Consider the following 18,006-nt stretch of genomic DNA (forward strand, 5'->3'; position numbering starts at 1 on the left):
TTTATGAAATGAGCTTTAAGTAGCTCTATAGCCTTGCACCAATACATGTGGGATAATTTTACCTTTTCTCTCCTTGGCTCATACTTTACTGACTCTAGGACAAAGCTCACACCTTACAATCCTCCCATTGAGATTTGGGCTAGGACAATACAATGAAGGTTCTTCATCCACTAAGGATGACACATGGTATCCACACATGATGACAATAAAAGAGGAATCCTCCCCTTGAACTTTGGGCTACAACGTGATGAAGAAAGACAACACTCCAATCCAGGAGCAAAAACAACGCTCTAATGCAAGAGCAAAATCCGAAAAAATGTTTGCTTTGCTGTAATGCAAGAACACCTTCGTCCTCTTCAATGCTTTGTCTTCAACTGCTTCATGGTCTTTGTCTTCTACATGCACCTTGTTGGTGCCAATGATGTCGATGTTGCCATAGCTCTGTCTTGAGCTTTTCTGAAAAACTAAGTGCAACGCAAAAACCCACTGATGGAAAAACTACTAACACGGATGCAAATGCTATTGCTACCAATTGTTACTCCCCTTGAAGTGAATTTTTGAATTTCCTCATGGTGCCTTGGAGCGGTCTTTGCACTTGGAGACTCTCCAAGGTGAGTTTCTGAACTCCGTATAATAGCACAATGACATTATTCTCCTCAATGATGGATGTAGTGACATACATTGCAAAAATCGTGCTTGGCTGCAAGATTTTCAAATTTTAATGTGTTTTTTAAAATTTCCCTTCGATGTGAAGTACCTCTTCACGTAAGTGAAGTCACCCTTCACGCTCTTTGGTTGCTTTAACTCGCTGCCTTCCACTTGGAGCTCTTGAAGCTCTTAAATACCTTTTTGACTTTGATGCTTGATGAAGCCTTTTTATGCACCCTTGTGAAGCTCTTTGAAAAGCTTCAATGGAAGGCCTTGCGTCTCTTTTTTGGATGCCTTTTAAGGCTTTGAAGGCTTTGGATTATTTGCCTTGGAGAAGTGCTTGAAGCTTGACAGTATGCTTTGCTGCAGCTCTCGGTGAGAGCAAGCCCTTAAAGGGTCTTGGAGGCTTGAGGCAGCAAACTCACGCGAATGAGCTCCTCTTAGGGGTTTTTCTCGATGCAACAGAGCTGTGGGAAGGCGGTCCTATTAAGCCGGTCACATGCAAGAGCTAGCTGGGAGACTTGGCTCATGAATAGCCGCTTAGCAGACTTGAAAACAAGGGTGCCAAATTGCATTATATGAGTCGCTGAGTCCGGGCTTGTGGCTCAAATGCTTGGCGTGTAGGATCCCCCCCTCCAGACCCTCTTGGACCTTAAAATTGATTCAAAATGTAGATCTGACGTTTGACCAACAAGCAAAGGTGCTCCAATTTGAGCCCACGTCTACAAGAGTCAACACTCTATAATTAGGGAGCTAGCCAAGTGGTCTAAACCATTCGGTTGGAATTATCTCCAAAAAAATTAATTCTTATGCTTGGCTCGGCATTCACACACGCACACACACACACACACACACACATACACACACATGCCTAAATATAGCATAAAAATGGTGATGGGGTAGAGGGGGCTCCTGGCTTCCAAATGGAGAGCTTGAGGAGTTTATGGAAAGCTTGCAACGAGCACTTTAAGACTATGTGCAACAATAAAACAAACTTGGTGAAATTGATTGAAAGTGCAAATTGACACTAAGTGAAACCTAAATACAAATGCAATAGATTTCTTGATAATGCATAATTATTGAGCTTATTAGAGGGGAAATCAAAGATGAGAGCGCACTAAGAGAATGAAATCATGCACTATTGAAAAATGCAAAGATCCTACGACTCTTAATCAAGCTTGACCTAGTTATGGAGGGTAGTGACTCAATGGAATTTCACCATGAACTTGCCCACACATAGCCTAATCATGAATTGGAGATAAGAGCCTAATGGAAATGCTAATTACATTATCACACAAAAGCATAGTAACAAACCTAGCTAGCAAACCATGGAGCTTTGATACCACTTGATGGGAATGGGATCCTATTAGCTAGGGTGGATAAAAGACAAACATTGTGCATACAAGTGAGTGTGTGTTGGCTAGATTATCACTCAAGTGGATTAGGTTCCAAGAGCAATTAACTTGGACTCATAAACACAATCTTGAGTAGTTGTTAAGCCATCACAAGATCACCATAAACAAGAGAGATGTAATGCAAAATGGAAATGGGTTTTTTAATTCATGAAATGAGCTTTAAGTAGCTCTACAGCATTGCACCAATACATGTGGGATAATTCCACCTTTTCTCTCCTTGACTCATACTCTACTGACTCTTGGATGAAGCTTACACCTTACACTGAGCTTGCCATTCATTGATAGCTTATTTACAATAATCCATACATGCATACTTGGGGGGTGGAAGCATGGTAGGGTGTAATACTATCTAAGGAAAATAGCTAAGGCTCATAGCTGAAGTCCTCTAATATTGAGCCATGTTGTGGGCAGCCATAAAGCTCTAGAATAAGTAAAGAGCAACCCCCTCCAACAAACCACTTAGTGGCCATGTCAACGCACTTGTTTGAAATCAGGCACTTGTCCCACCTGCATGTACCAAAGCACCACTTTCTAGACAGTTAGTCATCTTTGTTCTATGCATGAAGGTCCTTCCCATCCCCCCAACACACGAGTAGAGTAGATACATGTATCTTCCCCCCACCCCCCCTTTTCCACACACTGAGAGAGAGAGAGAGAGAGAGAGAGAGAGAGAGAGAGAGAGAGAGAGAGAGTTATGTGTGTGCTCTTAGTATGTTCCCCTGGAAATATGCCTTGCAGTCAAGGCAAGTTTCCTCCATCACACCCCCCCCCCCCCCCCCCCCCCCCCCCCCCCCCCCCCAATGTTTGCTCCACTCTGGCCGGCTTGATGTCTTTGAATCTCTGTGTGTTTTGTTTATGTGAGTATTGAACATGTGCTTGTTTTGTTTTTGCATCATGCTTGTTGAATTTCTTCATTATTGCAGGCTCAAGTGGGGTGCCCTCTCTCTTGGCTACTACATTCATTGGTTTTTTTGCATTAACAACCAACATGCTTAGGACATAGGAGTAGCAACTATATATACATACATACATACATACCTACATACATACAAATATATGTGTGTCTATATATATATATATATATAGAGAGAGAGAGAGAGAGAGAGAGAGATGCTTAGCTACATTGTTTTTAGGTGCATTCTTGTTCTTTCAATTCTTGGATGAGGAAGATTTTGTGTTTTCACTATGCACTTTGTATCGACAGTCAGCAGGTTCTAGCCTCTAGGATCTAAGGATGGGGAGGACACCATCAGAGTTGTCTCTAGGTAAGTCAGAGAATTCAACAAGTGTTATCAAAGGTATACCCCCACGAGCATAGAATAAGTTTTGTCTCACAACACAAGAGTTTCACAACAAGCGCAACCTCTCACTTGTTGAAGTGAAGCCTCTCAATCTACATGAGAAGCAGGATATCAGTGATAAAGACTGGAGCAATGTTTTCACATGGTTGAAGCCAGCTATAGGGAGCAACAAGAAGATGAAAGCTTATCACGTCAAACAAAAATCTGATGAGCTGCTTGTCCATAGGTTTATCAGGAAGGTATTGTCTTCTTTGAGGTCGCTCAGTCTTTTGCAAAAGGTTTTGCATTAGAACATTGTTCTACCATGAAAAGAGTAGCATTGCATGGGCCCCTTTTGCGGAGTGTGCGGGTGACGAGCAGCAAAGAATACTATAGTTTGAACAACAAGCACAAGAAACGGGAGGAGATGATGATGAACAGCGGTGCATCAATGCAAGTAAAAATCAAAGCACTAGAGAGACATTAGGATGTTTTCTGCTCCAAACCACTCTTTGACCTATTGCATTTGGTAGAAGTGGATAACATGATAACTTCATGCCAAAGAAGGGTGATCTTAGCCAAAAAGGCAATTGAGGATGTAGTGTTGGATGTTGAAGATGCTACTTGATCTATGCATAGGGCTAAAAATTGCCACAAAAACCCACTAATTAGTCGCTGTAAGATCAACATCGTGACATTGAACACAAAGTTTGATTGTCAACGCATGCTAGATTGGCTCCAAGGGCTGCCTGAGGACCTCAACGAGCTTGCAAAGGATGTTCCGAGGGCAAAGGTATGTGCCAGTGGTGAATTTTCATTTGCAAGTACTGTTTAGTTGAAATCTTGTTTGGTCATTTCAAGCAAGCTATATATTAATCTTGGAGTTGAAGTCTAAATATCTAGGTGACCTTGCTAATAAGATCCATGTAGGACTACTTTAGTGTTCTTGATTTTTGATACTGACTAATGATCACACCGATGCTGCTATATAGTGACCTTTGTTTCTATGTATCGACTTTTAATCATAGCAATTCTACTATGTAGTGATCCTTGTTGCTATGTACCGACTTTTGATCATAGCAATGCTGCTTTATAGCGATCTTGGGTCTGTTCTAACTATCCAGGTGACCTTGCTTCACAAGATACATGTAGGATAGCCTAGAACTTATATTAGATAGCTGAATTTATTGCTAACTTTCATCATGCTTGCATTAAGTTGTCTATTGTTGGTCTATGTCTAGATATATAGCTATCTCACCAACAACAGAACTAGATGTTCACGTGTTGTTCAAGCTATATAGCTTGAGGTACAACTATATAGCTTCTTCCTTGGGTATATAACAACTATACTAAGAATGCACGGTTTCATTCAACTATATTCAACAGCTATATAGCTTTTGCAGGATACATAGCAGAGGTGGTGGCCAATGTACTTTAACTATCTAGATGACCTTGCTTGACAATATACATGCATGATAGTCTAGAACTTATATTAGATAGCCAAAGTTGTTGCTATACTTTCATCATGCTTGCATTAAGTTAGGTATTGTTGGTGTATGCCCATGTATATAGCTATTTCAATAGCAATAGAACTAGATGTGTATGTGTTGCATGAGCTATATAGCTTGAGGTACATCTATGTAGCTTCTTCACAAGGTATGTAGCAACTATACCAAGAATGTAGGGTTTCATTCAACTATTTTCAGTAGCTATATAGCTTTTGCAAGATACATAGCTTTTGTTCAAGCTATGCAATTAGCTAGGTATAAGAGTATAGTTGTTGTGCTAGCTATATAATTACCTAGGCAAATAAAACTAGTTGCTTTGCAGTACTTATTGGCTATACATTTGACCACATTACTACATGCAAGTCAGTCATTAATGTTATTTGTTCTTAATCATTTGAATGTTATACAAGAGTTTATAATCAAGTTTCAAAGCTAGCCTCCGGGATAAATAGTGCATTCGAGACTAAATGGTCATCATGTATGCTTTATGGAACTTTTTTCCTAGTTCTTTTCTTTTGTTTTTATAGTGTGTAATGTTACACTAATATGAATTGTTAATGTGCAAAGTTCCTTAGCTTTGTGCCAGATTGTGCTTGAGAAGGAATATGGGCACTCCCAATTTTATGCCGATTGAGAAAGGAGGTTGAGTTGATGGGGCACAATGCCTTTATGGAACTCTCTCCCAAAGTACACAAGGTATTGATGTCCACGGTCTGTATTGGAGACTCTTGTGCATGCGTGGGATGTGGCACTACTTTTCATGCAGCTACACTAGACGTTTTCTCTTTGCCTTGTTTGCATGTTTACCACATGTTGTGCTTTGCACACATGTGCTTAAAGCATGGAATGTGTGTGGTTGTTGAGCGCAGTGAACCTCTACTAAATAGGGTGATGTATATGATAGGCCTCTGTTCAACAATCATGGCAAAGAAAGAGATCGGTAAGTTCTCTACTCATGTTTGTGTAACAATACATATTACGTACTTTCTTCATGTCACTAAAGTGTAGTTTTTTGTTTTCTATTAGGAAAAGCAACCTCAGAGTATGGGGATGGAAGGCTATGTCAGACTCCCAAAAGTGCAGCCACAACTCTAGCAGGGGCTGGTACACTTTCTTACCCTTGCACCGACATGTGACTAGAAACGCTTTTCTAACTGATGCATTGTTATGGCAACAAAACAATTGTCTGAGGATGGTTTAGAGAAGACTTACTGGTGTAGAGGATGTGGAAGATGGCTTGGCTATTGTGACACACACGACTATTGAAGTCCAACCTTATATATTGGGTGAGGCCTTGACAACACCAATGGATGTGGATGAAGGTGAGAGGCAAGAGAGTTATCTTGCTCCAAGGATGCATACAATGTCCACAAAAGGTGTACATGGGTCCATTGTGCCTATAGGAGACTCCCTAAGGAGGACAAGAAAACAAAGTACAAGTCCTAAGAAGACTCCGACAAGATCCAGCTACCAATTCGACCTCAACAAACTAAATATTTGGGCACAGATGTGCAATTGGAAGAGACACTGCAAGAGATCAAGGAAAGCATTGCTCAAATGGAGACCTCTCCATCTCCAAATAAAGCTACACAATCAAAGAGAGCACAGCAGTCAACAAGTGATGACTTTGGCTATGATCTCCCACTCAAAACTATTTTTTGTAAAGGAAAAAAAGTCAAGCCACAAAGTTGAATGTGTAGCCCAGTAGACATCTCTAGCCACCTCCTTTCTGCAAAAGGGGGTATGCCAAGGCAGCCCACCTTTTTTGTTTGAGTTATTTATAGATAAAAATGCAAATAAAATACTGTCCCCCGCTTTACCCTACACTTAATTTGGTTGCAATATTTGTCCAATTTGTATTGTTTATAGGAAAGCCCCCATTGCCCAAAAGTGGACTCATTGCTCGGTCAAGCAAAGTGGATGGTATGAACTCGGTGGTTCAAGATGTCACACGAGTAAATTATACCTTAAAAGGAGGAGTGCCCAAAGGCTCTCATGATAATGAACCTAAGGCTGATACACATCGCACGAGGGACCAACATGTAGAGGGGTTCACTAAGCCAGTAGAGTGTCAAAATGAAGAGGGCTTGGGTAACCATGTAGAAGTTTCTGTATCACATTTAGAGAGCTTATTGAAGTGCGCGAGCGAGAGTGTGTGAGTGTGTGCAACGATCGAGAAGAGAGGAGAAGAGGAGACCTTGTGTTTGCAGGGGCTGAAACTCACTCTCTACATGTGAGCCCCCTTGTTCTATTATGTACATAATGAATAAGTATAGTGGACGGGCACCTGGCCTAACCAACCACATGGGGCTTTACCCCAACAACTTCCCACGTAAAGGCCAATGTGGTCGTGAGAGAGAAAAGAAAACCGTACAAAACCTATACAAGGCCATCACAAGTAAGACCTCAGCCAACGCCCACTGGCTCACTAAATCTGTGTGCATCCAACTCTAATTGTAGAGGGAGTATAGAGTGATCGACACCATACTCCTCACCAAAGCCGCACACATCCTGCAGGTATCTCACCATATGCTGCAAAGTACCCCTATGCTCAAGGCCAACGTCAGTCACTACACGACTAACTGCTCCCACTGCAAATGCAATCTCGGGTCTCGAGATGAGTATCTCGTACATGAGACTCCCGAATGCTGATGCAATCCTAGCAATATCTACCAATTTGACCATCTCAGTCAAATTTGGCTCAGAACCATCCACCATGCGCATGCCAACACAACATGCTCTGTCTATCCTGAACCCTGTGTGGTAAGAGCAATGCCTAGCTCTAACTCACATACATCAGCCTCTGGCCTAAGCATATCCATGAATGACTGAATCCTCAGCACTCAAGCCATCCATATCTGTCATCGTATCCACGAATGAAATGCCCTATTGTACAAATGGCTCAACATGCGCACGAACTGGAGCATCATGCAACCTATCCACAAAGGAGACATGCCTCGTCTCATGGATGCGTACTCACGAAAACTGTGCCGTCTCGCACATGACGTACTCGCATCGCATGAATTGTGCCAACACTAGCACCTCTAGCTATGACTAGCTATCCACGATGCAATCTGAAACTGTGCTCATCCAGCACTACCTGGCATCCACTGTCTCGTAAGTGACTCACCGAGAACAAGCTCTGTGTCAAACCTGGCACATGGCGTACATCTCACAACACGTATGATGCACCACTCGGCAACGATAGTCTGGCATCTCCTGCACCAACTATGTCATGCACTGGAGCATCAGATAGACACACATGTCCAAGCATACCACTAGCATATGTGCTAAACCACTCACGACTCGGCGTGACGTGAAACCTAGCACTCACATCTAGTATCCAATGCGAAGGTAATGTGTCGTCAAAAACCGACATAAGAAAGTCAAGAGTAAACATGGAAGCAAAGGCGACATCCTTCATGCGTAGCCACATACGCTACATCTGCTCCCACATCATCCAAAGTAATAGCATCCCTCCTGTGCTGTCTCCTACGCTATCTCATCCGTTGAAAACAACACCTACGTACATGCCTTGTATGACCACAATTCCAACACACAACATCTCTATGTCTGCAAGATCGTGCTTTGATTGTAGGCATCTCTCTAGACTCATTTGTGCCAAAAGCATTGCACAATCTTTTCCATAACTCTCTAGTTGTACATGCATCCAAACCAATGCGATAGACAGACTCACCAAGGTGTAACATGATCGTCGAGCGTGCAAGCTCATCCAAGTCCTCCCACTCATCCTCAGTCATAGACTCTGGCCTAGCATCTATGCCCTATAGTGGCAACACTTGGCCCAACTGAGTTTATGCATCATGCATACCTTCTTTCCAATGCTCAAAGTTTTAACCATCAAACTTTGTATGGAAAAGCACAAACCCTGACAATAATGTACATGCCAAATCCATGGCGATAACCTATGACAAGACCAAGCACAAACCGATCAACTGACAATAGCCAAAGCCTGGCTAACTCATACACCAAGTACTATCAAAATACAACATAAGCTGGCATAAACTGTCTAAGAGAAGTATCATCAAATATGGCGATCAATGTAACGAAACAAGTGAGTAAAACCGCTCAAATGATGCCAAAACACCCGCTCTAATCCAAGTGCACTACGTTGTAATCGATGAAACTATCATCAACAATCTCCCTCCTGAAGAGATTACCACATGTATGTCAAATGACATAATCCGGTGAGCAAACACTCTCACAATGCGATGCCAAAACACTATGGCAAAGCAACCACTAAGTGCCAAAAGCAATCAAAACACGATTACAAACCATGCGCATAAAGAAATGAACTTGCAAGAAAAATCCCGCAGAATTTCGGCAGTATTTGGCTATCTGACCATAATAACCATACATGCCATAAACGTGCTCAAAACCATGAGCAAATCATGCGCAAAATCCACACTCAAGTATACATGAGCTACCCCAAAGTCTCAACTCCTTAAACTTGGAAAACAATCCTGTAATCCGAAACACAAAGTTCATCAACCGCACTCTACAAGCGAAGCACATACTAGCATAAACTTGGATGCAAACCAACCAAAATGTGACACAAATTGATGCTCAAAATAGCTGAAAATCAGCCCACATATGCCATTGCAAGGCGAAGAATACCATCCGCCGAAAAGTGCACATCATGTGCATCCACATGGCAATATAAACGAGCATCAAGCATGTACCAAATGTGTATCAAAGAGCACCCAAATGAGCTGAAAATTCAGCTCACAATCATGCCAAAAATGCTTGCAAAACTCTCTGCAAATCTATGCACCACACTTTCCGAAATTTGCTCAATCGCATAAGTCAATTCACATAACGTGTGATGAAACCACTCTCGAACCTGAGAGTCCACAAGAATGCATACATCCACGAAGTGTTCTCAATGTGTGTGCATAAATGTGTTGAAAATATCAACCCACACTCTCTTCACTGAGAGAAAAACATCAATGCGCAAAACAAGAGAATGAGAAAAGCTCAATCCGAGCTCTCCGAATGTAGCAAATCACCACAATATGCATACATAATCTTCAACTTTTCGAATACCCTGCAGCCTGTTAGCCCATATCTTCCAAACTGCTCAGAATTTGCAAAAACTTCCTTCTGCAAAGTTGTAGACCACGGAAAACGGTTGGGCTGTGCGGAAATGGACCTGAAATGTGTTGTTTATACAGGTCAAAACAGATCTGTAAAAATCTGCACCTGTGTACCCTAGACGTGCAGGCAGTCTGAGTGACGTATCTCAAAATTGGTAAAGATTTTGAGAAAAGTTTCTTTTGCAAAGTTGAAGAAGACGAAAAACGGTCAAAAATCACGGGAATCGGCTTGAATAAAGACGTTTTGGTAGGCCAAAACAGATCTGCAAAAACGTGCTGTAAATTTTGCTGCTTCTCTGTCTGCCTCCCCGCTGAGCTCCAATGGTGCTCCCAATCCCTGAGCTCTGATACTAGTTGAAGTGCGCGAGCGCGAGCGTGTGTGAGTGTGTGCAGTGATGGAGAAGAGAGGAGAAGAGGAGACCTTGTGTTTGCAGGGGCTGAAACTCACTCTCTACATGTGAGCCCCCTTATTCTATTATGTACCTAATGAATAAGTATAGTGGGCGGGGCCTAACCGGCCACATGGGGCTTTACCCCAACACTTATGTGAGGATGGAGAGGGTCTGGATCAACATTTAGAGGGATTGGGTCGGCATGTTGAGGTCTTGGGTTAGCATGCAGAGGTGGTGGACAGGCCTACAGAGGATCTATGTCAGCATGTGGACGCAGTGTTGGATAAGCAAGTGAAGGGTTTATATCAACATTCAGAGGTGGTGGACAAGCATGCAGAGGATGTGTGTCAGCATGCGGACAAGGTGTTGGACAAGCACGGGGAGGGTTTGGGTCAGCATGCAAAGGTGGTGGACAAGCATGTAGAGGATGGTTGGCATGATGTGTCAATTGGCAATGAGGAAGAAGCTCAGCTATCATGGGATGCTTTGGCAGTTCCTCATGATGGTAAGCATGATGTGTGCTTGCCATGTGGGGAAGAAGATCAGGCACATAAAAATGCTCTCGTTGTTGCTTGCAAAAATTTAGTGCAATCCCAAAGCCAATGGCAAGTATGGCTATGCCCCTTGTAGTCAAGAGTTGTTGTGTGGTTTTGGATATTAGTGGCCTACTATTGTCCAGGAATAGGCTCTTTAAGGGTAGATAAGCGGTATATACCAAAAGTAGTTTTTGAAGATAGATACCTATTGATTGAGAAAAAAGAATTGAGTTTGCACCCATTTGTTCAATATGTTGTCAAGAAAGATGCACAAAATTTTCGTTTGACCTGTCTCAAACATTTTCATGTGGTCATTTGGAGAAGCATGATGGAAGATAACATGCCATTAACTATGGAGTCATGTTTTCCATGAGTGTCAGCAGGTGACTTCCTTGCAATTATGAGCCAAAAGCATTGCAAGACTGCACAATTTACTCGTAGGGATGTGCCTAGTGCATCAGCTTGGGGGGACACAAAATTGAGTATTTTCCTTAAGTGACTCATTGATATTTGGTCAGGGGTCCCCTTCTTAAATGAGGATAATGCGCTCTTGGTTGATGATAACCTTTACAAGAACATACTCAACCCAAAGGACTATTATATATGCCCACAGTCGTTCGATTTATAATCCTACTTATTTGTCAAATGTCGTATTCCCATGGTTAACCTCATCGAGGGATGCTGATGCAAAAAGAAGGTATACTAGGGAGCACATACTTACAAACCTAAGGGACAAGCTTTTGTCTAGAGTGTTAGAGCATCATGCAACGCTGTAAATAAAAAATCATGCTGGCTAGATAGCTTGTATGATGAGACCTAGGAAAGGTGGTGATGTTTTGTCACTCATGTTGTCTATATAATTTTGCTAGGAAATTATGGATCTTAGGAAGTGTGTCTAAATAAAAGGCAACATGTGGAAGTTTGAAAAATACCATTTTGTAATACATTTCTACGTTGTTTATTCATCAGATAGTTTGGAAACTCAACCATATAGCATGAGTTTATAGCTATATATCTCGTCTTTATAACATGGGTTTATAAAACACGTGTATAAGGTTTCATCATGACTTTATAGCTATATATCTCATCTTTATAATATGGGTTTAAAAAAAACATGTACACATATGTCATGACATAAAGAAATGAGCTAAGGGGAGATCTGTTGAGACTTGTGCATGCATTGATGAGGCTGGAAGAATTATGTACTTAAGACCAATATAATTTGTAACATAACCAAACAAAATGAATGTTCAAATTCCTACATGTGAGGTCTCAAAAACCACTTCAATTTGCTGCCAATTGAAAAGAGCAAGGATAAATCATAATAGGTCACGGACACATCAAAGAAGGAAGAGATGGAGGAAAGATTTCAAGCAGCCTCATATGGCATGGCATTGTAAATCAACTCACTCCACATAGGGGCCATGTAGCATGTTTTTTTTGTAGCATCTACTAGGGGCATCTCAAATTTGATTGCCTTGACAAGATGATAGTACATGTGACTAACACCCATATTATCAAGCAGTTTGTAATGTTGGGGATTTTCCTTTTCCTGCTCGTAGTAATAACTCATTAGTACATATGTGCCTCTTGTACATGTACTTTTTCAAGCATCCCTTAGAACTCTGTTTGTCTCCCACTTTGGATTTACACACTTTAGAACATAAAACTCTACACCTTCTACGTTGTCAGCTTTAACATTTACAGCATAATTGTCTCCCACATTAAGTAGGTCACCTTGCATACACAAGGATCCCTCAAACATTGGGATGCCATGGGAATCTTCATCCACATCATTTGCATGTAGTGCTTTTGATGAAGGATCATGTTTCAGCTTTATGTGTGACCACTTTGGCACATATAATTTGTTTGAAAGGCCCCCAATCATCAGCAACACAAGCACTACAAAACCACGATAAAAATCTAGTCTTCACCTTGGTCGGATCATGTCTGCAATACCCACAGATGTTGTGAATTGATCGAGATCCTTGAACTGTTTCACAAGACCAATCATTCAACTTTTCCACGTCACCTAGCTTGACCAACCAAAATTTCTTCCTTACCTCCTGGCTTCTCTTATGATCATGTCCTAAAGTCCTAGGAGGATGATAAGACATTATTTTAGCCAAAAGTTTGGTTACATCTGAAGCGCATCTCAAAGTAGCACAATTAGGCTTGAGTTGTTCATGTGCTAGTGCACTCTTTAGATTGCCTCCAGTGCCCATTATGTTTGCCCTTGCCATGACCACAACCAAAGAAGTTCCATGTCATTGCCACCTTTTTAGTTGGTAATATCGCCCAGCAAAATAGAAAGGCCTTGTTGCCTTGAATTGTGAAGCTATACCATCAGACCAAACATAGTGCCTCTTAAATTTTCAACCTTGACTCTTTAGCCATTGATTATGAATCAGAAAGCAGTGTTGTAAAAAACAAATTATCATGTTGCTTGTCATCCAAAATGTAGAAATGCATCTCCTTGATTATGCCATTGTCTTTCGGACTACACATGTAAGTGATGTGAACTAGGACGGTGCATGGATCAAGTGCATAGACTATATTTCATTTTGCTCCTTGAATGAATAGTTCTCAGCAAAATCTATAACCTAGACGATTGTATCTGCAAAAAAGGCCTTCAACATTCCTTGTACTGATCCGCCTGCCATGTGTATGTAAAATTGTGCTTGATAAATGTTTTCGTGCACACTTTAACCTTTTTCATTAAATCGTTGATTCAAAGTTTCTTAAGCGACACATTTTTTTCACCACTTATGCTCACCCTCCCGATTTTGCACCTAAATGTCCTCAAAAATTTGAGCAGGAATTGTCTTTGTTCTCTTCATCACTTCACGTGGGCAAAACTCAATCTTTTCAACTCCGCACTTTTTGTGGTCACCCGTAAGAGAATTGTACTGGTGAAAGGTAGAGTCCACCTTCTTTGCACATACACAACTTTGCCACAATTGTGTAAGTCTAGAGAAGGAACTCCTTTGGGCCTAACCACTTGTCCTGAACCCCACCTAATTTGCATACATCACAGATGCATGTACATGATTTTCTATGAAATCCAAATGAATGCAATCGCAAATGATTAATTGCGCCTTTTAGACATATCAATTCTACATGATATATAAAGCATCATGTGTTCCAACAATTAAGCTTTCATACAAACCATGGTTTGAGCTTCTCAAAAGATCTCTACTCTATCTAGATATGTGGGTTGGCATCCTTAAACTTGGTAAAGTACTTTATCTACATTGGCAACAAACTTATAAACTCATGCTTGACACCAAAAAGCTTCCACCTTATGTTATATAGTCCTCAGTAAGCTAGTTTAATAAAACCATATATGCTTTTCATGCCACTTACTCTATTGTTGTGTAGTAAACATACTCTCCATGCATTGTCACACACAACACACAATCTCTCATAGCATATAGCTATATAACACATGTCTGTATAGAACACACACACACACACACACACACACACATATATATATATACATATTATATATATATATATATATATATATCACATAGCTATATAGCACATGTGATAAATAGCACGTCTATATATCACATGGCTATATAGCACATATGCGATGTGATCCATTTACTATTGTACTATATAGCACCCAACAATGTCATAGCATGTAGTATTTAACCATATAGTAGACGTTCATTTCACAGCACCAATGGTGAAGCCAAATACCAGGTACACTCTCTCATGAACCCTATCATGCTACCTACTCCAATATATGGCACAGACACAACAAAATAACTTTTGATTGTGGACACTAATGCCATCATAGCTTGAAGAACTAGATTCATAGCTTCTACCCTCCACCAATGTGGTGCACAACATGAAATAGCGTAATAGCACACATGCAATGAGTATCGTATAGTCTATAATAGGATATAATAGTTCGGGTGTCGAAGTAGATAGTTGGGGTGTCGAAGTAGATAGTTTATGATATAATAGTTAGGATATAATAGTTGGGGTGTCGAAGTAGATAGTTTATGATAGGATTGAATAATTGGGGTGTGGAGGTAGATAGCAAAATACATCTGACTTTATTGCAATAAAGCACTAGGCCTAGCAGCTCATTATGACAATGACGTCTATTGTCTGCAGCATGTGCTCCTTGCATTACAAGCATGGTCTAATAGCTGAAAGATAGACTCCACACACAACCAAATATCATACCTGAGAATCATCAAGGAAATGCAATGGATGCTCAATTTAGTGCTTGTAGCCTATGTCCTTCATGTTTGGAGAGACTCAGATGTGCTCCATCTAAAATTGAATTGCAATCTCCTTCATCTCGAAGGACAACCTCTGTAGGTTCCTTTCTTTTACACGAGTACAATGGCAACATGATGGATCCTCCTTCATCATCTTCAACCCAAGCCATAGCAGCATACACATCTTGTGGATGAATGTTAAGGAACTTTGGTACTTGAAGAAGACTCATTTCCTTGTCAGCCATTTCATTGACATGCTTTCCTAACCATAAGACCATCATATACATCAGTTGACAAAGGGAGCCACCATGAGACCGTTAAGTAGAGGGGAGCCACGACTATCTTGAGGTTGCCACCAAGGAGAAGGCCATGTCACAACAAACCCCTTGATCCCAAGCCAGAGCATTGAAAACTAAGTGTTGATAAAAGAGTCATCTTTTCTTGTTCTTCTATTTAAGCAAGCTAACAATGTTCGTGTAGATCTTTTTTCCCTTAACCTTAACAATATGGCTAACAAGGTCTATTTTTATATCTTGAGCACCACTTGCAATCAGCTCAGGCTAGCAAGATTCACTTGACATCGATGTCTCAAAGGCAGAGTTATCAATCAGCTAAGGTATATCCTACATCTTCTCAATCGGACTCTCATTCTCTTTGCTTTCCTCACCAACATGTCCGACCAACATAGCTCGTTCCTCTTGCACCTCCACTACAGAGCAATCCATCTCTTTAACCACCTCCTCGCTTGCCCCATTCTGTCCATTGGTCTTTACTTCCATTCTAGTGGCATCCGCTGACTTGGAGGCGAGTCAAAATGGCTAGTCATGTTATTGATGAGCATAAATTTTTTGTTGTATCTATTGAAGGTTAATATATTATCACTCTCTCTTCTTTTTTTCTTTTTTTTTTGATGGCTAGTCATGTTTGGTTAATCTCATAGAGACCAATTTGTTGAAAAAAGTTGATGAGCAAATGGAGTCTCACAGGCCATAAATCATAACAAGATGTGTGAATAACTATGTCAAATTTGATGTGTGATCAAAAGTGAAGGAACAAGTTAGTAAAAATTAAAACAAGTCACCTTTTGGCATTAGTATTAGAAACGCACATTACAAAAAACAACTACAATATACAATAAACCGAATCAATATAATGATGTGCTTTAGTATTTATCAAATTGATGTTAATAAGGTCTCAAAATATAAAGATATGAATGTTCAGTGTGCAAAGAAATCTCTCTCTCTCTCTCTCTCTCTCTCTCTCTCTCTCTCTCTCTCTCTCTCGTGTTTACATGCCTGTGTGTCTACTAGAGGGGTGGACATGAAAAAGTCTCGTGTGTGCATGCTTGTGTGTCTATCAGATGGGTGGACATGAGAGAGAGAGAGAGAGAGAGAGAGATTCATAAAAACTATATCATCAAAAAGATTATACAACGAACTGGTAAATGATATTGTATGAAATCGTATCCATAATATCTCTAGAAATAAAATAGAAGAGAAAATGTTTTCATCATAAACACTTGAAATAAATGTAAACGTGCATTTGTTTAAAAAAGCAAACAAAAAAACTCTTATCAAACTAATTATCTATATTTCAATTAAAAAGAACAAGATGAGGAGTCACGAAAGCCTGCTGAAGTTAAGGGGCAACAAGAATATTGGGACTAGGCCTTAACGAGTGCTTACAATTACATGTCATTTTTGTTGTGGTTTAATACACAATTGTATTGTCCAACAACACATATAATCACAAATGTTTTATATGTTATGATAGCCCACTTAAACAACAAGGTGAAAGGATTACATTGGCATTCAATAACAAAATAAAACAAGGTGAAGAGGCACAAAGAACTTACTAAGTTAAGGGGGGAATGAGATTTATGGAAAGTAAGTATAAAATAAGTGCTTACAATCACATGAAATTTTTGTTGTGTTTCAATATAAAATTATATTATTCATTATACATATATAATCACAAATGATCCATATATTAAGAAAGGCCCCACTTAAATAATAAAGTCAAATATGCACATTGCACTTTATCATTTGAAAACAAAATTAAATGAAAAGTATATAAAATTAAAATATACATTATATTATTCACTATACATACACAAGCTAGATTCACAAGAGCTGGCCATAAAACCCTCGCACTCTTTCTTCCACCTCTCCCTTCATTCACAAAGGATGGAGGTAGCTCTATAAAATATATTCTACACGATTTGACATCCAATGTAGTATAGTGGTAGTGTTGTTGAGTACGTAACCGCCATTGGATTTAGTTCAATCACGTCGATTCATGTTTTGTGTTGAAAAGTGGATAATAGAATTACTCTTTCGAGGGGGGGGGAGGGGGGAAGACCCCCTTATTTTTTTGTGGATCTAGAAAAGTGCACTTCTTCTTTTGTGCCAATGGACAACCTCATGGTGGAGGCTCACTCCATTTAAATGTCTTTTGTCGCCTCTTGTGCAAATTAAACATTATCATTTTTTTTTAATAAAAATAAAAATAAAGACACATTTAAAACTAAAACAAAAAAATATATTAATACCCTCATAGAAGAAGATAGATTTAATAAGCACAAATAGTAATAAAATAATTTAACAATTTAATAAAATGAATCTTTGTGAAGTCCAAAAATAAAAGAACCCTTTACAAGTGAGAATATAAAAAAAATTATTGAATCAATGCTTCACATCATGATCAAACTCCTATGAATACTTTTCAATCCTTTGTTCTCTAAAGTCTTTTTCAACATATCAAAAAACAAGGTGAAGAGAATACTTTTTAATCCTTTGTTCTCTAAAGTCTTTTTCAACATATCAAAAAAACAAGGTGAAGAGAATACTTTTTAATCCTTTGTTCT

This window comes from Adiantum capillus-veneris, chromosome 1 (genome assembly GCF_014529385.1).
Source record: "Adiantum capillus-veneris isolate H3 chromosome 1, ASM1452938v2, whole genome shotgun sequence".
In the NCBI taxonomy this organism is placed as follows: domain Eukaryota; kingdom Viridiplantae; phylum Streptophyta; class Polypodiopsida; order Polypodiales; family Pteridaceae; genus Adiantum; species Adiantum capillus-veneris.